At 36.6% G+C, this 26,935-nt stretch overlaps 1 long non-coding RNA gene across 1 annotated transcript; it reads right to left on the bottom strand.

Annotated features, from left to right (window-relative positions):
• Nucleotides 1-977: 977 nt before the first annotated feature.
• Nucleotides 978-15,329, bottom strand: LOC116668174. Its single transcript, XR_004325242.1, has 3 exons — nucleotides 15,319-15,329; nucleotides 1,565-1,571; nucleotides 978-1,057 (listed from the first exon to the last, which is right to left on the bottom strand). It is a non-coding gene; the product is annotated as an uncharacterized LOC116668174 (long non-coding RNA).
• Nucleotides 15,330-26,935: the final 11,606 nt, after the last annotated feature.

The raw sequence follows: 26,935 nt of genomic DNA, 5'->3' as shown, positions 1-26,935 counted from the left end.
AAAAAGAAAGTGTTGAGGTTAAAATTGAATCTCATTTAAGCCATGGAGACAGAGAAGTTTATTGAGAAAGTGCATGTTTTTTCATGAAATAAAATAATAAGATTAGGGCATGAAATCTATGCATAGTGTTCAGGTACAAAGCAATTTTAAACTTGATACTGTTGTGTTCCCGCACTGTGTATCCGCAGGGATTTTCGCAATAATGGTAGTAAATGCTAATGGCAAAGACATAAAGTTTCAAAATACTTTTTAATTGTAAACCAACTATACTTCATTAAAAAACAAACAAAAAACAAAACAAACAAAAATTCTTTTAATAAACTGGAATGAGCAAAAGACTAGAAGCCTAGATTCTAATTTCTTATTTATTTATTCATCGACTCATCAATCATTAATTGCACATCTACCATGTGCCAGGAACTTGCTAGGCATTGGGGTGATCAAGGTAAGCAAGACACAGTTGTTGCCGGAAATTGCTGTCATTCGAGTCGAATAAATAAGGTTGCATGACTTTGCCCAGAGCAATCCTTCAATGCCTTCTTTTGTAAAACAGAGAAAATGTAGGCCCTAAACTAATCTCATTCGTGTGAGGATCACACATGCATGTGAAAGTTCTGCTTAAACTGTTAATCACAAATAGAAACTTCCTGGAAAGGCGACCATGACTTTTTGGATGCCTCCTACGTGGGCAATCCCTTGTAAGCAAAGTAGCTTCCTGCAAGTTAAGAAACTCTTCCTGAGAAGGGCCACATGCATGCATAATCAATGCATTGCTGCTATTATTATTTTGAATAAACTGTTACTTTATAAATCAATTAAGTATGAGAAAAATCAAAATGTTTATTCTTTTTCCTATGCTCTTTCTTTATGTAGTTATAAATTTTTAACCTATATCATTTTCCTTTTATCTAAATAACTTATTTTAACATTTCCTGCGATGTCTACTAGCAACAAATTTCCTTAAGTTTTTATCTGACAAAGTCTTTATTTATCCTTTACTTTTGAAGGATGATTTCACAGAGTACAGAATTCTAGATTGTATTTTTTCCTCTCAACACTTTCAATATTCCACCCCACTCTCTCCTTGCTTGCGTGATTTCTGAGGAGAAGTCAGTAAGTCTCATCTTTGCTCCTCTGTAGGGAAGGTTTCTCCTCTGGCTTCTTTCAGGGTTTTTTCTTTATCTTTGATTTTCCACCGTTTGAAAATCTTGTGCCTATGTTTAGTTCTTCTGGCATTCATCCTGTTTGGTGATATCTGTATTTCCTGGATTTGCGGTTTTTTGTCTGATGTTAATTTTGAGAAATTCTGTTATTATTATTTTAAATATTTCTTCTTCTCCTATTGGGAAAGGCAGTCTCATGTGCCCAGTCTTCTGACTCCCACTTAGGCACATAAGCTTGGACCTGGGACCTGGAACACTTCCTGGCCGAGAGATAAAGAGCCCCCACGGGCTGTGTTAGGCTTAACAGCTCATAGAAGAGTATGTTTCCCTGTTTTATGTCAATGTGTGAGTACTTTGAAGTGCGTGAGTCTTACGGCATCTGGTCAACCCCACTGTTATACCTGTCTACTGTAAAAAAACAGGGGTCCCTCTACTGTGTCATGAGAAGGGTGTGTGTAGGCAAATTGCCCTGAATCCGCTGACAGGAGAGACCAGCTGGTCATGGGGTACTGAAGCTCACTATTGAATCTTGTGCTGTGTCTTCTCTGTGTAAGCAAAGCTTTGTTCCATCCAGTGCTTAAGTGTGTTGTGTCTTTCTCAGTGATTCTGATATCAAGATGCAGTGGGCAAAAGTGTTTAGACTTCTACTCCTTGGCATAGTGATGATCTTTGCTGTTCCCCGTGTAGTTCGAATCCTCTCCTTGGATTAGTAATTGGTTCATGGTGTTCTGCTCAACACATTCTTTCTCTGTTAAAACAGACACAGCTAAAATGGAGTAGAATTCTATTTTAAAGGAATATGGGCCTCTGCTAGACAACATTCTATGTGCCTGGCCCTGGACTATGTTATGTGGCATCTCCATGGTCTTATGCATGCCAGTAGCTGCTAGAATGTCTTTCTTTTAAAAGGGAGAAAAAGTTAAATGACAGGCATTTATACAATTTCCAGCCCAAGTTGTCTCTCCAATAATAATAAGCAATAGAAAGGGAAAATGGGAATATAATGTAGGTAACATAGGAAATATAAAATAAAATTTTATTATATACTCTTCATATTATAAAGAGTAATATATATGGTGCTAATGGACTTACTAGAAGACCACAATTTATCATGATATCTAAATTTCTTTCAGCTTTTGTTTGTTTGTTTGTTTTTAAAACAACTTTATTGTGGTATAATTTATGTACAGTAAACTACACATATTTCAAATGTATAATATGATAAATTTTCATAATCAGATGCGTACACCTATGAAATCACCACAATCAAGATATCTATATTCAAATACATAATCTTTCTTGAATTAATTAGGCCTTTATACTTTATTTGGGGGGCTGGTAATTAGGTTTATTTATTTATTTATTTTTAGAGGAGGTCCTGGGGATTGAACCCAGGACCTTGTGTATGCTAAGCATGTGCTCTACCACTTGAGCTATATCCTCCCCCTCTTTTAGCTTTTATTGAATTTTTAAAATCTAGATTTAGCATGGTAAATGTAACTTTTTGCTAACATATAAAAATCCCAAGAGAAGGATAAAGTCAGAATTTGTTATCCTCCTACTGAGAGCATTTTGGAAACACTTTTATTTCCATACAAGTACTAAAATAATTTACTTTCAAGTGAAGATATTTTTTAAAAGAATAATGATGCCTCCATACTCCTGTAGCTGAGTTCTTACTCTCAGTTCTCTGAGAAAAGGTCATAGTTTCTCACTGAACTGTTAAGTCAATTAGAGAAAAGACAATTCTCAATTAGGTCTCCTCAGAAATGTAAAGGTTGCTGGAAGGACAAGGATGGTTGTTGCACAGTAGGGGCTAAAGAGGGAGGGGAGGCTGGAGAGGTTCTCAAAAATTGGCTTAAAGTGTCATGATATACTGCAGTTCTAATACTGTTTTACTCTACGTGGGAGACTGTCATTAGAGAGGTGATTGATTTGTCTTTAGAGATATATTCATAAGGAAGGGGGAGAAAGAGGTAAGAAAGGAAGAACAAAGGGGAGGGAAAGAAGGAGGGAGGGAGGAAGAGATGGAGGGGAGGGAGAAGAAATGGAAGGGGAAACGAGAGGAGGAACACCTGGAAAGGACACACCAGTCTCTGCGCTTACCTTGGAGGCTCTGATAATAAGAATACCTTGCACTCAATTAACTCTCCTTCAATAGATTCTCTATTATCTCATTTTCCAATTTACACAGTAATTCAGACAAATAAACCAGGCAAATATATTCTCTGTGCTGAAGAGTTGCCTTGTTAAGCTATTTGCAAGTTAGGACAGAGTTTAGTCAAAGCCAGACAGAGGTCTAGATCTCCTAATCCTCCTTCATTTTTGCAAATTTTTCAAAGGCTTAATATGTAGCAGTTCAGATACATAAGGATAACTGAATCACTATGCTGCACACCAGAAATGAACACAACACTGTAAGTCAACTATACTTCAAGAAGGAAAGAGGGACTGTGGCAATAATCCAGAAGGAAGATGGTGATGCTCAAACCACAGCAGTAGCAGTGGAGGCAGGGCAGTGCCCAACTTGGAACATATGTTGAAGGTATTTGCCAGAGAAGTCCTGACTGGGCAGAGTATAAACAGTTTTACTTAAAACTGATGTGACTAAAATTTCCGTGAATGAATCAGGAAACAAGGAGATAATTATTGGCTGAATCTAAATCAATACAGTAAAATATCAACATAATATCTTGAGAGCAGATAAGTACATGTTAGCTATTTAATGAGCATCACTGTCTTGCAGATTTGTTGCACAGAGGCAAATCTTCTTCTGTAATTAAATAAGAATTGTCAATGACAAACACAAAATGACTCATTTTCATAAAAATTCAGCATGCACGTCCAGGGAGGGGGCAGTTGGGAAGGATCATTACTTTTCAGAGACATAAAAAATCGGTACAACAATTGTAAACAAGTTAGAGCTATGAAATAAGTGATAAACTGAAAGTTATATTCAAGGTATTATTATTTTGGAGCCATGTAAATTTTTTCATCAAAAAAGTGAATAAAAATTTTTAAAAAACTGTTATGACTCTGATACACTCAAATGATAATGATACTTTAATCAAGCCATCGCTACCTGAAAGATGCTCTTTTTTGTTCCCCTGAATCAGCTAATTTGCTACTGTCTCCCCTGCCCTTTCCCTAATCTTGCGTCACTCAATTACTCTCCTTCAAGGCTATGGTTAGCCGTGTTTTTCTTTAAAAACATGCCCTAAAAAAGGTGATTTTTATTATTGCTAGTGATGTTTCCATGACTACACTTTCCAACACTGCTTGTAATTTCTTTCTTTCTCTAACTGTACCTATTCTCAATCTCATTAGCATTTATTCTTGCATCCAGTTTGGGATCTAAGGGAGAGATTTGAAAGCAGACATCAGTGTCCTTGGTTTAAGAGAAACATCCATAGCATAATTATTTTTCAGAGTCTTAGACAATAATCTTGACCTCAGAGGGTGATATTTAAGTAAAGCTATGTCTATACATATCTCAATTTTCACTGGCAAGTTAAACCTGATGTAAGCCATTAATGGGTCACATAATACAATTGGACAATCACTAGTTCCACTATACTACTTCCAACAGAACTGAATTATTTTCCCAGTTTTAGCGCCAAATACTTACATGATATTTACCCCGATTCTTAAATCCCGTGTGTTTCTGTGAAAAGAAGCTTATAGTGCTCTCCTTAGATTTAAATAATATCATGTCTTTGAAGAAAATTTTAAAGGCTTAAAGTATATTGTTGATGCATTAAAAATTGCCTCTCTGTTTATTGCAAGAAACAATGGCCTACATGCTTTTGTGGGATATTTAATGACATTGAATTTGGGATCGTTATCTGTAGAATGAAGATAATGATTCCTACCTTAAAGTGCTGTGTGATTATAGGAGATGATGTAGATGAAATCCCGTGAATCACAAACATAGAGTAGGTATCATAATAACATGGATTAACTAACAATTGACAGAATAAATATATATACAAACGTTTCTACAGGGATACGTTTTATATAAGGCAGGCATTGGACCAAGCTTAGATGCAACATGAAAGCAGATTGAAATAATGAAACAGGCAAAAATGTATGACAATAAGGATAACTAACAAACAGACTGGATGTCATATAGTCTACCTAACAATATTGAAGTTAAAATGTTTTTTAGTTAACAATGCCTAATTAAGACACATACATGGGTCAAATTTGGCCAAAGACCTAACAGTAATATCCGAATTAGAGAGATGCCTCTAATTTTGGTTTGGATACTGGTTTACATATAAAGAATGGGCATGGTTGGGATAGTTATTACAACACTTCAAGGTTACCAGAGTGGAAACGACTCAGACTCCAGCAGACAGGAGAGAGTGATGGTGGAGCACTAGGGCAGAGATTCAGTTGGGCTCAGCAGGTGTCTTAAACAGAAGAGAGTTAGTAGGAGGGATTAATTGCCCAAGTGTCAGGTAACTAGAAGAGCACCGAGGGAGTGCTGCAGTAATTCGGTGGTTATTACTGCAGAAGCTACCACATTCAGGTCTGAAAGAACAAAAGGGGAGGTGTGGGGTTACAAGATCCCAGAAGTTGGAGGAAAAGTGCCACAGAGGTGATGCTTAGTGTTTTGAGGAAGTAGGAATGTTTCATTCTTGATGGTACATGAGGTCACAAGGCTGTGTCGGAGTGAAGAAGAAGGCTAGAGGCTGGGGGCACCAACTACTGCTAGAGCAACGCTGATAGGGACAGGACAGCATGAAGAAGGCACCTTCCTCCTCTCTCTAACCTCCAGTCTCTCTCTAGCGCCTCCTTCTGCCGAACCTGAGAGAAAGCCAGGTAGCACGGAAGTCTGGAAGTCTAGTTTGCAGAATCTCAGCCCTCCGGTCAGTGAACTTGTGTTGGCTTAGACTGGAACACAGTAGGTAAATAACTGGCCCATGATCTTTTTCTCTGCCGAACTTGATGACTCTTTTTTATGATAGTAGAAACAAATAATCTCACTGGTAAATTGGGTTAAAGGCGACTGCTCACACTAGACCCGGAGTGTTACGAAGCTCTTTCCTCTGGAACAGAAAAGCTCTGGTTGAAGCAAACCTCACTCTTACCCCTGTGGCCTTTTTCAAAGGTCACTTCACCTTGTGGTAAAACTAGAAGGAAACCACATGTATTAGTTTTCCATTGCTTCATAACAAATTACCGCAAAACAAACTTAAAACCTTAGAACAACATGAATTTATTATCTCATAGTTTCCATGGCCCAGAAGTCTGGGTACTAGTTAGCTGGGTCCTCTGCTCAGGAGCTGATGAGGCTGAAATCAAGTTATCAGACACTCTCTGATTCTCACCTGGGGCTCTAGGTCCTCTTCCAAGCTCATTGGTTGTTGGAAAAGCTCATTTTCTTGTGATTATAGAGCTAAGGTTCCTGTTTTCTCGATAGCTATTGGCTAGGAACTTCTCTCCGCTGCCAGAACCTGCTTCTCTCCATCAGCAGGTCACAGCACAGCTGCTTGTTTTCTTTGAGTTAAGCTGGATCGTGTCTTTCTGACATCTTCCTCTAATCTTAGCTGGAGAAAGACTGCCCTTTTGAAGTGCTTTCCTGGTTAGGTCAGGTCTACCCGGGATAATCTCCTTTATGCCATATAATGTTACATAACCAAGATAGTGATGTCTTATCATATTCACAGGTTGTACCCACACTCAAGGGAAGGAGATTATGCAGGACATGTACACCATAGGGTGGGAATCTTGGGGGCCAACTTTGGATTCTCCCATCACACCCTATTATGATCTTAGGCAAAGACTTGTTCTTTTTAGAAAGTCTTATGATGGAACCCTATGTTTTGACTAACAAAGCTCGTATCCACTTTACATCTTGTGTTTGTTTTTTGTTTTTGGTTTTTTTTTTTTTTTGACAGAATAAATTTCTCTTGTTTAAACCACCCAGGTTGTGGTGACTTGTTTGTTTGTTTTTTAATTGAAGTGTAGTCAATTTACAATGCTGTGTCAATTTCTGGTGTACAGCCCAATGTTTTAGTCATACATATACATTCATACATATACCTGTTTTCATATTATTCTTTATTATAGGTTACTACAAGATATTGAACATAGTTCCCTGTGCTATCTTGTATTTGTTCTTAATCGTTCAAAAATATTTAGAAAAGAAGTGGGTGGTTAGACTACCTTGAATAAATGAACCCTACATCCTTAAAATACACCCCAAACTGGTCTTTCAGGACCCAAATACCAGATTAAGATGTTAGAATTACTCATATGGCTAAGACTGAAGATTTCTGTCCTGTGACCAGACTCTGAGCTGTGTAAGATATTAAAGCATTGTTTGTTTCCTCAGACACAAGGCTGTGGCTGTGTTTTCAGTAGAAAAGATTCACCTTAACATTTCTCCACAATGTCAAATTATACAAGCAGACAATTAAGGCTTATAAAGAGTTACATGCTGAGATCAGAAGAGGTGCCCTCAGTTACTACAGAATGGCAGGCAACTTGAATTTATTTAATCTGCTGTTTAATCTTCCATTTATTTTAAATACAATTCATTATACTTTCTCACTTTTAATTCTCTTCTTTAATTCAATATCAAATATTTCTGGTGTTTTTGATAGCATCTTGCACATTGCTATTTTTAACACTTTTTAAAATAATTAGTGTATAATTATTGCATATTCTAAATTTCATAATTCTAATATTGGCAGTCCTTGGATGTCTTTATCTATTGTGTTATTTTGCTGGATCTCGAACATAATGTCTTCTTTCTTGAAGTACCCAGTATTTTTTTTAATCTGAGCTAATATTTGACAGAATTTAATCTGTTGGAATCCTGAGGACATTTTCTTGGGTCTGTTTTTCTCCTGATAGTATTTACATGTCATCAGGGGAACTACTAACTTGGGACCAACTTTAAGTTAATTTCTTGGCTTGATATTCTCAGTTGACATGAGCTATAAGCATCTGAAATCCGAAGTCACCTGGGAGAGACTTATGTTTGTAAATTATCAGACAAGGTTATCATTTTGATGATCATCATTTTTTATATCTTTTTTTGTCCTTTTTGAGATGTAGACAAGTGTCCTTGACAGTTCCTTTTGCTATTCAGAAAATTCTTGGTGATCTACACTTTCACTAACATGGAGCATTTTTATTTTTTTGTAATTGAAGTACAGTCAATTACAATATGTCAATTTCTGGTATACAGCATAATGTCCCAGTCATGCACATACATACAAATATTCATTTTCATATTCTTTTTTATTAAAAGTTATTACAAGATACTGAACACAGTTCCCTGTGCTATATTGAAGAAACTTTTAAAATCTGTTTTTATATATAGTGGCCAACATTTGTAAATCTCAAACTCCTAAATTTATCCTTTTCCCACCCCATTTCTCCAGTAACCATAAGATTGTTTACTATGTCTGTGAGTCTGTTTCTGTTTTGTCTGTTTTGTAGATGAATTCATAGTGTCTTTTTTTTTTTTTTAGATTACACATATGAGTGATATCATATGGTATTTTTCTTTCTCTTTCTGGCTTACTTCGCTAAAAATGACCATCTCTAGGTCCATCCATGTTGCTGCAAATGGCATTATTTTATTCTTTTTTAATGGCTGAGTAGTATTCCATTGTATAAATATACCACAACTTCTTTATCCAGTCATCTGTCAACAGACATTTAGAGTAGGTAGCCCTTTACTCTGGATTTAGGCAGTGGCATCCCTTCATCTCTCTCTAATTCAGTGGGCCTAATTATAATGGCTAATTTCTTACATACTATATCATTTATTTTTAAGATCTACATATTTGATGTGCACATTGCTTTTAGGAACATCCCCAGGATTTTATTGACTTAACACTCACTGCTTTCGTTTCATCAAACTATTCCTATTTGTGGATCCCTGTTAATTTTTCTTACTTCATCACAAGCTCAGCTGCTCATTTAAATACAAGAATGTTAAAATTTACCCAGGATCAAGTTGTACCAAAGAAAAAAGGGGTGTTGATTTGTTTGTTTTTAGAATATCCAATCAATCAGAAAGCTAGAAGCAGGGGTCTCTAGTATAAACGTGGCTCTTTTTCATATTCTTTGATTTTAAATGATTTAAGAGAAGACAGTGTGAGGCCTAAAGCCAAAATTAGGGCAGGGTTTTGTTTTGTTTTGCTTTTTTAATGGAGGTACTGGGGATTGAACCCAGGACCTCCTGCATGCTAAGCATGAGTTCTACCACTGAGTTATAACCCACTCCCCACTGAAGCCAAAATTAGGGATGATCAGGATATAAAACTGAATATTTTCCAAACTTGGCACTATCCATAATTTAAACATGTTTTATTCCACTTTTTGATTTCATGTCTTCATTCAGAACTAAGAGGCATATGATTTGCTAAATTGTTATTCTACCATAATCTGATTTCAAAGGTCACTAGAATAAGTTAATTCTGGCTTTTTAAATATCATTTCTCCTGAAGCTTAGTAATTAGAAATTGCTTCCAATCTTTACATGATTAGTAGCCATCAAAATATTATTTAATAGTTATTATGTGTATGCACACATGTGTGCATATATATAATTTCAACATGATTTGAAACAATGGAAAATTAACCACTTGTCTTGGTTCAGATGATGCTAAATTAGAAACCCTGTCTACAAAATAACCAATGATACTGGAAAACAGGTGAATATTCTGTCTTTGTGTAATCTCTTTCATTTTCTGAAAAACATTTACTCTTGAGATAAACTCATTCAGCTTAAAAACCCTGAGTGTGTAGTAAATATGGGCATGACTGACTGGAATGCCAAGTCAGGGGCTTACATGGGCTTCATTTGCAGTTAATAATGCCCTTCTCCTAGGACTGTACGTAATCTCTCCTAGATCCATAGGAAAACTCTGTCCTGTCTCTAACTCAACATGGATAAAGGCAGAAGCAGATTGCTCTGTCACGTAGACAGTTGAGGTCATTGAAATCGTTGCTCCACTGAAGGATGTCTGAAATAAAAATATGAACAACATTTAACAAAATAGCAAAATAAACAAACTTCACGTTACTTGAGCCAAAGAATACTTCAAACTATATGGAGTAATCAGTGATTGGCATTTTTATAATTATCAGATTAAAGGATGCTTTCACTTCTAAAGACATTTTACTTTTAGACGACTGGGTGATTTTGCACTTTCTAGAGTAAAATCAAGCTCTCTATTTGAGTTAGCACAAAGAGGTTTGATTTAGCACAAAGAAACCTCTGTGCTGTAAATTGCTTATCTCTTCTGACCTAGTGGCATCCCGACCATGGATCACAATGACCTGCAGATGACAAAAATGACATTCTACACATGTCAAATCTAATGACATATTCAACTGCTGCCTTATGTTTCATCCTTATTCCCAGATGTTACGAGGTTTTACAAAATATCAATTCTAGATAGAAAAATAAAATACTTCCAAAATAAAAACTATCTGAAAAGGTAAATCTTTGTGACATATCAAGTCCTTCAGAAAAAGAAAATGTATTTCTCTTTAAAATATACAACCATAGAAAAAGGAATGTTCTTTTTTTATTTAATGAAAATATAGATATGGGATAATTGTAATTAAATTTTAAGAAATAGCCTTGATTTATTACACCAACAAAATATTTATGAGCTCTCATTTTAAAATCACATGGTAATACAAAATTTCATGGTATATTTTCAATTAAATCTCCTACCTACACAAGTTCCTTGTTATAAGATTATGATTTTTCGGAACTAAATAAATCTTATCGATGATCTTACCCAACTCCTTCCTATAAACAAAGGTCTGGAAGCATTAATGTGATTTGACCAAGGTAACAAACTTACAAGGTGGCAAAGTCAAAACTAATATTCCAGTCTCCTGCTTTCCTAATGTCAAAATTTTAATGCAAAATTACTGGAAGAGAAATAAAGCTTCATGTATTCCATATTTCCATAATAGCAAAGGAATTGCACAATATTATAATATTCTAAGAGAAAACTCAGTAGACTATGACTATGGTTTATTTATTCTAGGCTATATTTTGGCCTTTTGACATTAAAACTTGGCCACAAGATGAAATTATTTTTACCGTGAAATTTAAAGCACAATTATTCAGCACGGTCCACTAAGAGAAGAAACCCAGAGAACAGCCTGAGGTGATGAACTTCATGGCAGATTGCAATCAGGACATTCACTGTAGACAAGGCATTTATTTTACCATACACACTTCAAGCCAGTTGATTGTTGTTACAGTTTGGGTTCTGACATGATGATTAGCAATACACTTTTCCTAAAAATATTCTCTCAAATGTTAAATGGATAAAATATGTGTATGGAATTAGTGACACATTTTATACTGAATTGAACTGGGCTTCCTTGTGGTCATGTAATTATTTCTTTACACTGTCAGCTGTCACTTTTAACTACAATTTCTGTTGATGAGTGATGTGGGGGAGTTGAAAAAAATATGGAATTGGCAGAGAACATGCAAAATTAAGTATAGAGATTAAAAATTATGTGTCACCTTTATCCTCACACAATGACAATTTAAATGCTAGCCACTTTATGAGTAAGTCTTTAACTGTGCACCAATGTCACCAAATACCAAAATCAAAAATAGAAGGTGTTAAAATTACTGATTTTTTAAGCTATAGTATACTGTAACAAGATATACTATGCTTAGGAAACATATCTCAGCATCAGAACGTATATTTGAGGACATGACAGTAAGTCATTTCCATTCTAATGAGGTATTCAGAGGTCAAAGTAAAAGTCATCTATGATAGCTGCCTTCTTGATTGTTTTAGTGAAAATTTACTATGGTGGCTGGGAGCAAATTTCCTAATCCCATTTTTTGTCCCTAAACATGTGGTATCACTAAACTATAACTCAGAGTCATGAACGCAGTGAGAGGAGTACCCAGCATTATCTGCTGAATTTTAACAGTCATTAATGTAACTCTATTACCTGAAGAGAAAAAAATATGTCTGCAACAAATAATACCAGCACAAAAGCCACATTTCTAAAGTGATCATTAAAATGCATTTCCATTTCATATCTGGCAAATTTTGCAATTCAAAGCATACTGCTTTCATTCTTACCCATTTATGCTCTGTTCACTCTTATTTTTACTTCTACCACCCCTGCCCAGTACCAGATGCACATTAAATGTATTAAAGTGGGTGATTCACAAATGCTAGCTTCCCTTATCACTAAAGAGAAGGAGCATATTTTCCCTCACAAGTGTTAAAATAACATCTTAACTTCTAAACGTCTCACCTCAAGATCTTTTGTACTTTTATGGAACACGGTGCTTGCTGCCCTAGTGAGTTTCCTACTGAGGGATAGTCTACTGGGGAGGAGGGGTGCAAATTAATTGTTAATTTCATTTTTGTTTTTTGCTTTCGGATATAGCATATTGGAAAAAAAATTAGAAAATATTTACAAAGGCCTACACAGTTTCCCAGAGTTTGAGGAAGGTAGAGAGGACAGAGTAGCATCCAAGATGAAAGAGATACTGTTTTTGCAGTCTAGAGTTTTATGTTGACACGTATCAACATGAGCCATTTGCTGGTTTTTCAAACACCACGGCAAAATGCTAGGACAAATAGGTCCTAATTAATTCTAGATCCATTTGCATAATGTTGCACATATTACTCAATCAAAAATGTTTCTAAATCTGCTCCCTGTAATCACCCCTGAGGTTTTGTAAAATTGAAGAAATTAACAAGTCATTGTTTTCCTGGAAATATAGGAAAATGGGGAATCAGATGTGCCTCTAAGCTTTGGAGTCTCCTGTAGCCCATTAATACATAATAAGTGTGGTGTTTGTTGCATGCAAATCATGGGTTGTTGGATATATTTTAGCCTTATACAATCACCTCATTAAGTCAAATAAACAAGGCAAGACTGCAGTATTCCAAACAAATCCAACATTGCTGTGCCTTTTTACTCAGCTTCAGGTCCTGCTGCCGTATTTTGTGCTCAGGAGTGGTAAGGACTAAACATCTTTAATGCCTAAAATTTGACATGGGTATCTTGCTTCAAAAACTGAGAGTAGATTCAATTCCACTAGAACTCACACTGTAAGAGGAAGATACGAGGTGACAGAAGTAGTCAAAAGGCAAATCATGGAAGTCATTATAGCCATGGTTTTATGGACTGAATGTGTGTCCACAACAAATTCATACGTTGTGATCCTAATGCCCAATGTGATGATGTTTGGAGATATGGCCTTTGAGAGGTGATTAAGTCATGAGGGTGGAGCCCTCCTAGACGAGATAAGTGCCCTTATAAAAGGCCTCATCAAACTCTTACCCCTTTGGCCATCTGGGGACACAGCAAGAAGACTATGAACCAGGAAATGTGCCTTCAATAGACACTGCTTATCTTAATCTTGAACTTCCCAGCCTCCAAAACCATAAGAAATAAACTTCTGCTGTTTATAAACCACCCAGTCTGTGGCATTCTGTTACTGCAGCCTGAATTGGCTAAGACATGGTAAAATGTTTCATTTTATCTATCAATTGAAAGGTTTTAAGTGGGAGTACAGTATTAGATCCTCACTTAGAAAAACTCTTCTCGTTTCAGTGTAAGACAGAGATTTGCGGAAGGCAAGCTCATTGGCAGGGAGATCAGTTAAGTAAACGCAACTATAGGTAAGAGAGATGGTGTCTGGTCAGGTTAGTGACTGTTGTCAAATGGCCAAGCAGCTCCTGACAAGCAGCCTGGTGGCAGCTGCTAGGTTGGCTCACCGCATTGCTGTAGGTTCAGTCAGCAAAACACAATGACCCTAAATAGATTCAGAGAGTTTATTACTTACACAAAGTAAAGCAGAAGTGAGAACAGCATGGTTTCAGCTCCCTCTGAGCCTAATCCCACAGAATGACAGGACTTGAGGGGCCAGATGATAACACAATTAGTACATCACTCTGCTGGGGAGAGCCCCCGATGTTGGGGTCAGGCAGGTCCCGCACCTCACCACCAACAGGAAGGTAAGTGAGAAGTTGCTTCGTGGTAGCCTCCCTCTAGACAGAGAGCCTCCCACAAGGTAGAAAGGTGGGTGGAAATAGTCTTGTGACTGTTCCTCACAAGACTGCATATCTTGCTATACTATAGGGAGGATCACAAGGCATTCACTAAGACTTGGTCAGACTAAAAATGAAAAAAAAAAATCCAATCATAAACGTGCAAAAGACATGACAGAAATTTCACTGAAGAGGACATACAGATAGCAAATAAACACAAAATGTGGTCAACATCATTAGTCATTAGAAAAATACGAATTAAAACCACAATGCGATAGACTACACACCTATCAGAATTGCTAAAATGTTTTTAAAGAAGCAATTTATTCGACATGCATAACGATTATAAATGTGTATTTACCTGGTAATGATTTTAAAATAGAGCAGAATTTTACAGAATTAAGGTAAAATAAAGTTATAATTATAGTTGAAGATTTTAACACCTCTACTTCCTCAGTAATTGATAGAATATATATATAAAAGTATATATAAATACATGTAATTTATAAATTTATATAAATATAAAAATTATAAGTATAAAACTTAACAATTCTTGCTCAAATTTCTCTTTTGGCTAGCCCTAACCAGAAACATAAAGGGAAGGGACTTTTAGAAAATGTTGTTGAGCTTAGTCAAGGTGACACATTACAAAACCCTGTGATTATTGAGATGGCTGCTAAGAGCAGCAATCAGTTTGGGGGAGCATCCTCCTGGAAGCGGGATAAAGTTCATCTCAGGTCAGAACATCTTTGGGGAGAAAGGAAGAGGAATTTATTCCCTGGATCTCACCAAACATTGGTTGAATATTTGCCTCTCAGATAAACCTGTAGCCTCCGTTTTAACTGGCTCCAAAATGCATGATGGGGTTTCCCATTTTGTGAGAATATGGTGATCTTGATTCTTCCCACAAAGAGGTGATGCAAGTTTAATAAATCAGAGTTTCCTTCCAGGTAGAAGCCAGCCACACTCTGAAAAATCTTAATTTCCAGAGGATTAGTGAAACCTGCTACAAGCTCCACTGTTGCCACTGACCTTGAGTCTTAACTGAGTTGCTGTCTCGCTCCTCTACCTCCCACTCGTTCAGCCAAGCTGGTCTTGGACACCTGGCCTAGTAGGATGATATAGACCTTCAGTCCAGAGGGATAACTAAAAGGGCCTTAGTTATCTTATCCTTGTTGGGTTATCACTGCTGAAACTGTCCACTTGCCACCACAATTGGGAATGAAAGTGCCAAGATTCCTGTGGACCCGTATACACTCACCCTACCCGCATTGTATAGCAGTATCCCAACATTTTTACAGTAATCAGAGTTGATTACTTGCACCAGTATTTATTTTTCTACCCTTTGGACTGTTGACGTAAAGAGCTCAAAGTGGCCAAGTGGTAGCTGTAACTTCAAGTTCTATGGGCACATTGACCTTTATTATGTCTCCAAAAGAAATGTTCCCTCCCTGAAAACACAAATTCTGTAAGTGGAACACTTCAAGTGATGGCAAGGGGGTCCAATCATACTTCTGGTTCTTGATTTCCAAACTTGTGCATTTTAACTACTGAAACTCTTTACCATATGGAGGTCTTGTACTGCATCCTAAAGGACAGCTGCCCCTCCTCACATGACATGGACCCCAAGTTGGAATAGTAGCTAAAGTTTCAATGGATATTCGACTGCTCTGGTAGGACCACAGCTCCTGGGTGTTTTTGTTGTCTAGTAAGGCCTTAAATGTACTCTCACTTTGTGCTCATCAATTCCATAAAACATGGTGTCATTAATAGAGAATACTTGGGGAAGTTTTCCAGAAGAATAAAGGCAGTAGAAGTCTCTGAAGACTATTCCATGTTAGAGAGCAAGACTGTTCACATGATTCTAGAGGCCAGACAGCTGCTGTGGTTGATAAGATCCACTGATGAAGGTTGTGCTCCTCTTCTGACTAGAAAAGGCTGCATCCAGTTTTCTTAAGGATGTCAGCTGTCAGAATGATCTTGCCCACCCTTCTCCTGCATCAGCTTGTTCCAAACCATGCCTAGAGTGGTGAGAAACTGACACCTTTAACCCCCCTATTTATCTGAAGGTCCTCCACTTTCTTAGGTCTCAAGAAGATATGAAGCAAAAACCAGTTTTACTTGGCTTAATCCAACTTCATGTCTCTTATTTAGTAGAAAAATGGAGTTTCAAGCTGACAGACATAGAAAATAAGGGTTTAATCAGAGTAACATCAGTAGACCCAGCACGCATGATCTGTCAAGTTGCCTCTGCTGTTGTAAGTGGAAGGAACAGTTTACAGGTGAGCACAAAAAGATCCGAAGTAGCCCATAATCCTGTGCCAAGGAATCACCACTTTGTTATGAGGTTTTTATCTCTTGGCCACAAAATGATCTTCTGTCAAATGCAAATACTTTTTTTTTTAAATTTCTTCAACATAAATAGTTGTGAATTTACCACGCACTGGCCTGGACTAGGTGCTGAAGCTCAAAGAGTATCTTAACTGTCAGCCTTCACATGTGTGGCTACCTGTGGATATCTACACTGAAGTTTTAAGAGTCGAGTCTTATAGATACAATAATATTTATAAATATTCTCCATTATTTCCCACACTCTGCCCCTAACTGGCTGTATGACTTTAAGCAAGTTAATGAACATTCCTGGACTCATTATCTTCCATAAAAGGAGCTTTAAAAAGTACCTCTAATATAGGCTTCTGAGAGTTTAGCATACAGCAGTGTGACTGGCACGTGATATTAGCATTTTCACCCCATAAATAAGGTTGTTGATGCTACTGTCATCCTGGCAAATAACACTTCATCTGGCTTACATAGTCACATTTGTGTGGCAAGATTTGGGAGTCCATTGATATCACTGGCTATAGCGACAGCCATTTTTCTTCTTTTGATTTTCTCTGTAAAGTATATTTATTATATTAAAACCTTGGCCTCATGTAGTTTATTAAATACAAACTAAAAAAGTATAAAGATATGCGACTCTAAACTAAAAATGCATTTCTCATTTCTTTCTACTCAGGGTTCCCATATATATGTATGCAACCCACAAGTGTGGGAACCTTAGAGCCCCACGGGACAATCCTTTGACAGATAAACTACGGGCGCTTGAGTTGAATGACGAAAACAAATAGAACATAAATGATCTTAGCATTCTTAGGGTGAGTTTATGTTTGAAAGTTCTTTTGCCTTTTTTTAAAGTGGAACAAAGCAGCAGAGTGTACATTGGCATCAGAAGTGAAATAACCGAGATTCCTTAGGTTATTGGCAATACTATGTATTTTTAAAGTACGTAATGTTTAAAAGTTGACATTTTTTATTTCAAGTTATTTTGAATTCTGTTGATTTTAGAATCTTTAGAATCTTCATGAATTGTTGTTGAGGTTTGTTTCTGAGTTAGAAAACAAGCTGAGTTTCAGTTATGTCCCTACAATGTATTGTCTATTTGACCCTTAGTTTTTCCAATCTTGGTTTACATTTCTTCATCTGAAATGGACGGTAATTGTACCTTCTTTACGGATTTTTTTATGATCATTAAATAATATATGCAAAGCACTCAGTAGTGTGTGCAGTCATAGGAAATACTCCATAAATGGTAGTTTTAATTTACTGGAGGACGCAAACTTTGATTTATGAATCCTATGAATTTTCATGTATACATAGAAAGAATAAAGAACAGAAGCCATGTGTTATCTTAATTTATGTCAACATTAATTGCAATTCCCTAAGAAATATATATTTAACTTATAAAAGCATCAGAACATGTCATTTATTTTCAGACCCAAATTGTGTCGTCTAATGGAAATTGTGTAAGATTCGGAGTTGGAGACCTCCATCCTTGTGTCTGAACTAATGCCTGCTTGCTGAGAGAATTTGCCCAAGCAACTCCTTTTGCCCAAGCAACTCCTTTTGTCCTCAGTTCCTTCATTTTTTCAGTAGAGACAGTGATCAGTGCTTTCATTTTTATCTCTTTGCCATTTATTAACTGAGTAAACTTAATCATAGAGCTTAACTTCTCTGTGCCTCAGTCTCAACATTTGTGAATTGGGGTAATAATTGTATTCATCATCATGTTATTGAAAGAATTCATTAGACAAAACAGTTGAACTCTTGGCACAGTGTCTGGAGGAAAGCGAGTGTTGCACGTGAGCCATTCTGTTTTTTTTTTTTTATTACCTATTAACACCCCCCAGGATTTCTGTGAGAATCAAATGTAGTTTGTAGGCTAGAAAGCATCTAAACAAATTTTGTTCCTATTTCAATGACACCTAGATCTCAATAATCTTTTGCTGGAATATTAAACAATCTAACTTTACATTAAAACCACTTTTGGAATAAAAGTATAATTTCCTTATTTTTTTATAAGTAGTATAGCCTTTACTTTCCAATTCATACTAATAATTGTAGCATCAGAAAACTGTGACTGGAAATTTGTTTAAAAATGTATACATTACAGGTATATTTAATATTCAGAAAAAATGGAAATAATTTGGCTAAAGCAAATAGATAACTGCTTTCCTTGTAACTGTAAAAATATACTGACTTTTAAAAGATTCATATTTATTATAGTTAAGTTTCAAAATAATCATTTGACTGAATATTTCTTTTTTAAAGTAAATTTAGAGTATTCACAGTAAACTTCACTTTAAAGTAAGGTGATCTGTTTTATTTCTTCTTGTTCTTCTCTTGCTCTTCTGAGTAAACGTAAAATTGTTACAGTATCCTGAGAAGTGCATGACAGATAACACATTAGAAAGACTGCTGGGTTTTGGAACATTTATAAACATAAAACCTTCAGCATCTTATATGAAAAACTAATAATAGATCTTTAGGAAATTCTTCATGGTAATAAAAATAATGAAATAAGAAACTCTTCTGATATGCTTCTTAAAGTAGAGACTATCAATTAATGGAAGACAGAACTGACAAAATGGATGTATTACAAAAAATAAATGGCATTGCAATGTAGTGGAAAAGTGATTCTTTTTAATCTTAATTGCAGTATTTTCTACTTTTTGGGGGTGTCCACAGAACCAAAAATTATATTAGAGTAAATACTATTTTATCTCTCTTAATTATTATAGCTCAGTATATCAGAATATATGATATATAATGTTTTCATTATTGAATCTAAAGTATAATGTATGTGGGCATTTTAATATAAGTATGGTTTTCACATTTGCATGTGCTCTTCGGGGAAACAAAAGCACATCCATTATTTAAATCTATTCCTCATATTTCATTAAACAGAACTGAACATGCTTGTAATTCTGGAGTTGTATTTTATTTTTGAGAACTTAACTTCCAGAAAGGGACAATTTATGGTTGTAAATATGAAAAGATATTTCTAGTGGACTGCCTCAATAGTATTTGGAAAAGATGGGATGTAAATGAAAAGCAAAGTAGAAATCACTGGCACAGATCTAAAAGCCAGTCTTATTAGGGTGAGAAAACTCATTCAATTTGAAAACTGAAATTACCTTCCTGTACAACTTTTTCAAGCTTTGGAGAAATAATTAAGTTTCATCATACGTTTTGCTAACTCATGCAGCCTAAATTCCATTTCACACTTTTGCCAGGTAATTCTCAGCTCAAGCCAAATTTGGGCTTGAGGGATTTCTTCTGCTTTGTGCTCAGGGAGACAGTAGAGCATAATTTTGAATGCACAGCAGTTCGTTTCAAGATCCATTCAGTTGTACAAAAACCATGTAACCTCCGATTATTTAATCAACGCATTTCATAAGCAGAAAACAAACACACACAAAAGCAAATAGTTTAGCGCTACTTGATATTTAACATAATTAATATAGTTTTCTGGTTTTGCATTTCAAGGATTGATACTACATATATATATTCAACAAAGAACAATGATATTCTTATTGCATACTGATACCGATGTGTCCCATCTCTCATTTGCATACGTCTTCACTCACAATTCTGTACTGCAGAGAAATATATGAAAATAGCCCCCTCAGTTTTTGCATCACGAAAGCATTACTTGACTCTGGGAGATATGGAGGATCACAGAGTACTGGTGCCTTATGAACAGAATGTTTCGTGTCTCTAACTGCTTCTGTATCTGTATACAACTACAAGAATAGATCCTTCACTAAATCTTTAAAGAAGTGTGTCCAGAGCTCAGGGTTCAATATTTTTCTATTATCCATAAGTCCTTGATGTGAAATAGGTCAGAGTTCCAATCAAGACCGGATCTTTAGAGATTACCTCTTGGGTTAATATTCGCCTTCACTTGAACTGCTTTTTCTTCTTCTCTTACATCATTGCTATAAGATGAAGTGAAATTGTTCAGTGAGTGCATAAACAAAGTACTCAATTAGAACCTAAAAGACCACTTGAAATTCCCTTCCCCCTTATTGAGGCCAGAAGGATCTACACGGGCAGCAGTTTGGTGGATACTCAGGGTTCTCAGGAAAAATTGTGTCAATGCTGCTGTACCACTCTGCAACCTCCAACTTTTATTTTATCGTTTTCCAACAGTATTGTCTTCTTCCTGACAATGCTTCACTTATAAATATCAGTTAATTACTAAATCTTCTATTTCCTGGTAGCAGTAGGGGGTCTGGTTGATCTCAATGATAGGTTGAGGTGAAGTATCTGCTGAAATAATGGAACGTTGCAGTATTCCACATGGGAATGTCAGTTGTAGCCACAAGGGTTGCATGTATTTCTTGTTTTTCTTCAAAAATTTAATGTAAATTGGACAGTTTCCCACCAATCTCTCGCTAAAGTGCCACAATCAGCAATTTCGAGTTCCCGTTGGTTTTCTCAAAAGGGCATATTAATAATAATTTCCTCACCTGCTTATAATTCTATAAATTAGTCTGGAAAGGTCTGTTACAGTAAGCTGTATTTAAATATATTTTAAAATCTTTATATGTGTCATTCCAGAATTCTTTCTAGAACTATATAAATTCACACCTTATTATTCACATAACTAGAGTCTTAAAAATCTAAGTTAATAGAGAATCCATTTTTCACTTATTGTATTTGAAGACATTATTAGAGTTTACGGATTTTAGAAAGTAAAATACGCATGTGGTCAGGAAATTCAAAATCTAAAAAAAGGTCTCAAATTAAAAGGACAAGACTTTTTACCTCATTATCAATTCCAGATTTTTTTCCAAAAGACAGCTACAGGTAGTTACTGTATGCCTCTCCAGATAAAGTAAAATGTAAATCTTCCATACACATACACGTCTTTGTTTATCCATGTTTATATCCATGTAATTATATTTTTAACAAATTTTATGAAATAGCTCACTCATGTACATTGTTCTATTCCTTAATTTTTTATATACTAACATTCTTTAGAGAGATGTCGTTCCAGCAAATGCACCACTTCTATCCCATTATCTACGCCCTTTTATGGCTCGCATCAATGGGCTGCCTTACCCTTTGGGTTTAGGTTGGATTTGGCCAATAGGGAACATGGAGAGGGAATCAGAGGGAGAAAGGAGAGTGAAGGGGAGGTATTTAATCTCCCAGACTCTCTGTGCATGGCTGCTTCAGGCTGGCTTTGCCTCTATGCTGAAGGTTGTGGGTTCGTCACCAGTTGTGGGTTCTGGCCAGCAGAAGTCCCACCGAAACGGAGTGAATTACTCAAGACTCTGTGGAAAAGTCAAGAGCAGCGAGAGGGAGTGGGGAGCCAACTCCAGGAGCCTCTCAAATCTCCCACATTTATTGAGTACAGTCAAAGGAGGAATGCAGAAATTTAGGGAAGGACAGGGTGGGATCACAGTGAGTACAAAGGCTTTGTTTGTTTAGTGTTTGGCTCAAGGTCAGAAGACCCTTTTTGGTGAATCATGTTCCTGCTGAGCCTTTCAGCTTATCAGGGTGGAACGTATGAGAATCAGCTGCTTAACAGCTTGGACTCAGGCGGCTGTGCCTGTCCTAGGTTGCCCCCCTCTGGGGTTCTTACCCGTCCTTGGCTCACCAGCCTTCTCACCTCTGAGTCTGCAGCTTTTTATAAGTTGTTTACCATTCCAGCCCAAGGCTGTTTTGGGGATAGAAGACTAAGAGCAGGCACGCCCAGCGTTTATAGCCGGGGGCCTGGGTCATTGCTAAAACCTCAAGGCAGTTACTAAGCACATCTTCTTTAAGGAGATAAGCAGCTGGGATCTGTTACAATTTGTTAACCCAATCATGGGCTCCCACAGAAGGTCACAGCTCCTGACAGGTAGTCCTCTGTCTCCAGGTTCCAATAAGAGTTTCCTTCCCTCATTCCTTCAGGCTTAGGTATGTTACTGGCCTCTGTTGTCCTTAATCCCATGGGTTCGCTCTGTTCCCACTACACCTTGAAGTTTCTTTTTTACCTTGCCCACATCTTTGTAAACAGACCCTTGATCATTTTCAAAAGTCACAAATTTGAATAAGTCATTTGTTTTTCTGTTGCTGCTGTATTCTACAAAGTAAGAATTTGGTTTTTATATGGGTGGCCATGGAGCCTCTAGAGAATTTTGAGTATTTAGGTACTCAATTTTTAACAGCTGTACGGAGAATAAATGAGAGAGAGAGACAAGGTTGGTAGCAGAGAAAGTATCTAGGACGGTATTACAACAGTCTAGATAAGGGATGATGGGGGCTTATATAAAATGGTAGCAGGAGACGTAGGGAAGTGCTTGAACACTAGACACATTTTGAACAAGTCTGATAGGATCTGATGGATTGATTTTAGGATCTGAGAGAGAGAGAACTCCCCCCCCCAAAAAAAAACCCAAAAAACTTCAGTGTTTTTGTCTGAGCAACTAGAAGAATGGAGGTACCTTTTACCAAAATGAAAAGCAGTAGGTTGTAGGAGAAAATCAAGAATTTGTATTTGGAAAAATTCAAATTGCAGTTATCAGCTAGGCAGCCTGCTAGAGAAATAGAAATCTGGGCTTCTAAGAAGAAAATATGTGGATCATCAATACAGAGATGGTATTTGCTGTAAAAGACAGGATAAGACTGATAACATTGTGTACAAAGAGGGAGAGAACTAAGTCTTGGGACAACGAGGTTTGGGGGCGAAGATTGGAGGAAAAGTAAAATCTGGGAAAGAACAAAAAGTCAGAATTCAGTGGAGTGAGAGAATAATCAACAGATTTTAATAAGCTATGTAAAGAAAGTGCTTTGAGAGAGAGAATGATGATGGATTTTGTCAGATGCCGCTTAGAAGGCAAATTAGAATGGACCAATGAATTGGGTTGAAAAGAAGTCATCACTGGACTTGACAAAAAAATGTTGTTACTGAAATACTTAACTACAAAATGGAAGAAGTAGAAATGTAGACAGTAAACGTAAATAGTTCTTTCAAGGGATTCTCATCAAGATCAAAAGGGAACAGAAATAGGAAATTGGATAGTGGCTGAAGGAAGATACATACTTGATGTTAGAAGAATGTGAAATTTTTCCTATGCATTTTTCTACTCTGTTTCCGAAATAAAAAGCAAGATTTTCAGCTGAAAGTAAAGAGGGGAAGGAGTGTTGAAGTTTTGCAGACAGAGAAGAATGTACATAAGAGTTATCTAAGACAGAGGTCAGCAAACTTTTGTCACAAAGAGCCAGGTATTAAATATTTTAGGCTTTGTGAAGCATACAGTGTCTATCACAGCCCCTCAAATTCTGTGTTCCAGTGTAAAAGTAGTCATAGACAACACATAGCAAACAAGCATGTCCATGTTTCAATACAATTCTACTTACAATTGCAGGCAGAGCTGTATTTGTCTCCCAGGAGATAGTTTACTGATCCCCAGTCTAGGAGAGTGAAAAAAAAGTGAATGGACTAGAGTAATACAGTAGAGTTTCCAGGAAGCCCTCAGGGCTGATTTGAGGGTATAATCATAAATACAGAGTGGAACACAGTATGCACCCAAAACTACTTTGTTGTTTGTGTCTGTATTTTCAAAACTACTTTTTGAATAAATGAATGAGTTGCATCTGTATTCAGCGCTTTATCTTCCAGAGGAATCCCAATATTTGTGTGCTCCAACTAATTACACTGTCTTACGGGAAACATAATAATCCTTTGAAGACTTTTCACAGAAAGTCAATTTGGAGATTGAAAAAAAAATTAAAAATTAAAATACAAAAGAGGAAGGGTACTATAGTTTATAAGTCTTAACATAGAAGCGAGATGTGTAAAGCTTGTTTTGATAACTGATTTGAACAAAACCATAAAGCAGAAATTGGGGACAATAGGAGAAATGGCAACACAGACTGGATATTAGATGGTATGAAGGATTTCAATTTTGTTAGGTCCATGAAAATGGCATCGTTTTTTTTCTTAAGTCCTTAGTTGTTAGAGAGAAGGTACTGAAGTATTTATGAGTAAAATGATATGAGATATAATACCTGGGATTTACTTAAAATATTCCAGGGGAAAAAAAGTAGAGAGAGACCCAATGAGATAAGCAAAGTGCTCCTATTTGTTGAAGCTGGGTGATGATTCATTTATACTTTTCTTTCTCATTTTTATGCTTAAAATTTCTATAATAAAATTTTTTAAAAACCAATGAAATGAAAGAAGTGCCATGCACAAACTTGTTCACTTTTAAAAAAAATTTTCCATGCAAAATCAAAGCTATAATAATTTGAAGGGGTAGTTAATTCAGTCATGGTGAGGAAGCATAATGGCAACTGGCCAAAAACTAACTGTTCTCTCGTGTAAACTCATCAAGTCGCTGACAACACAACTTGGAGTCCCTGTCAATTTTCAGTATCCTGGGGGTCAAAAAAGAAACAATGTATGTCCCATATTAAAAATCAAATTGTGTCCTGAATACATAAAAAGGCAATTTGGAAATTTTCTGAAAATACCATCAAGAGCAAATACTTACAGTTTGAAAAATTATGATGCTTTATACCGATTGTTGAAATTGCATGAAAGGGTGTAAAATCACCCCACTCGTTCTTGAAGAGCAAGCTGTCTTGAAATCTGCCATGAAATAGAGGCCCTGTTGAATTGAGGAATTAATCTCTCAAATGACTGAGGTAATTGCAGTAGTAACATTGAGACAGCAAGACTCCTCCTTATGACGTCATGTTGAGCCATTTTATATTATCATTCATATTTTGTAGCTATAGTTTAGAAATGCTCAGAAATGCACCAGCCACAGGGGTCACATTCGTTGTGCTATAAGCATAATTATTTAAAAATAAACTAGTAACCTGAGAGATAGAATAAAGGGAAGATATTTCTTATGGAGTGTCGACTTTTTAATATTAACTAATCAAGGGTAATATTCATTCTTTTATTTAATCTACAAATAATTTATTTACATTATAATCTATTAAGCAGAAATTATCCTATAGATAAATTGAGAACCAGAGTGTTTCAGGCAATTCTCCCTAGGTTGCACAGTTAATAAGAGAAGGGCTCTGATTAAAGCCCAGATGTATATGACTGCAAATCTGCTTTCTTAACCACTGGTGCACATTATGCTACTACACTTATGGAATATCCACTGAGCACTGGAAGAGTTGTACATGTTTAGACAAAGCTGTAGCTTGAGGTTTTAAAAACAAATTTGATTTAGGAATGCTAGCTGTTTGTGTAAGCAAAAATCTCAGTACTTTGGGGTATGATAACAAAAATACCATAGATGGGTGATTTAAACAACGAACACCTACTTCTCACAGTTCTGGAGGCTGGGACATCCATGACCAAGGTGCCAGCAGACTCAGTGTCCAGCGAGAACCTGCTTTCTGACTTGCAGACATTACCTTCTCACTGGGTCCTCATGTGGCAGAGGGGCTAGAGAGAGAGCTGTCTGGGGTCTCTTTTATAAAAGCCTTCATCCTATTCGTGAGAACGCCACACTCACAGCCGAGTCATCTCCCAAAGGCCCGTCTCCTAACATCATCGTATGGGGCACTGGGATTTCAACATGAAATCTGGAAAAACACAAATATTCAGCCCATAACATAGAGTCAGACCTCATAATGATTCAAGGTTTAGCCCTTCATTGGAAGGTTCATAAAACTATTTTGTCCCAGCCACCAGAGTTTGTGTGACTCAGGAATCTGACTCACTGCTTCATGACCACAGACTCAATACCAGTTGGTCCTAGGTTAGCAAATAACTAAAAGATTTCAGACACATAAAATTCCCCAACACCAGTTTACACGAATTTAAATAATAGGAGCAGGGAATCAGAACACAGCCAAATAGCAGTCGACTCATCACATGTAAGGCCCCATTTCCAGACCCCCCACCCCAACCCCCACCGCCACCCAGGCTATGCTCATTGCAAGAGATAAGGTCCAAGTGGCTGAGGAGCACTTCAGTGTGGAAAAAAACGCCCTCTCTGGTCTCCGTCTAGCATTTGTTCTATACTTGTCCCCAGATCCCTTTAAGTGTATTAAAGACAGAATATCTAACTCTTTAGAAGAAAGATATTGCCACAGTCTCTGGATGGGTTCTAAGCTTGTGTTTATACTGAGCTTCATCTTTCCAGAATGAAAAAAACACTCTCCAATCTCTGCTTCAATTTTATAATAAATTGTGTACATTTTTCTAAAATTTTGTATATCACATGACTGAAGATGTGCATGTATGAATGTGTATTATATGTGTGTATATATGTGTGTGTGTATGTGTGTGTGTGTGTGTATATACATATATATGAAAACCTGTGCCCTGCTGCAATGTAAACTATGGACCTTGGCTGATAATAATGTGTCAGTGTAGGTTCATTGATTTTAACAAAGGTATCTCTATGGTGTGAGATGTCCATAGTGGGGAAGGTTGTG

The sequence above is a fragment of the Camelus ferus genome, chromosome 13, assembly GCF_009834535.1.
Source record: "Camelus ferus isolate YT-003-E chromosome 13, BCGSAC_Cfer_1.0, whole genome shotgun sequence".
Taxonomy (NCBI): Eukaryota; Metazoa; Chordata; class Mammalia; order Artiodactyla; family Camelidae; genus Camelus; species Camelus ferus.
Note: the sequence above shows the minus strand (reverse complement) of the source record. Positions and strands in the feature narration are given on the sequence as shown.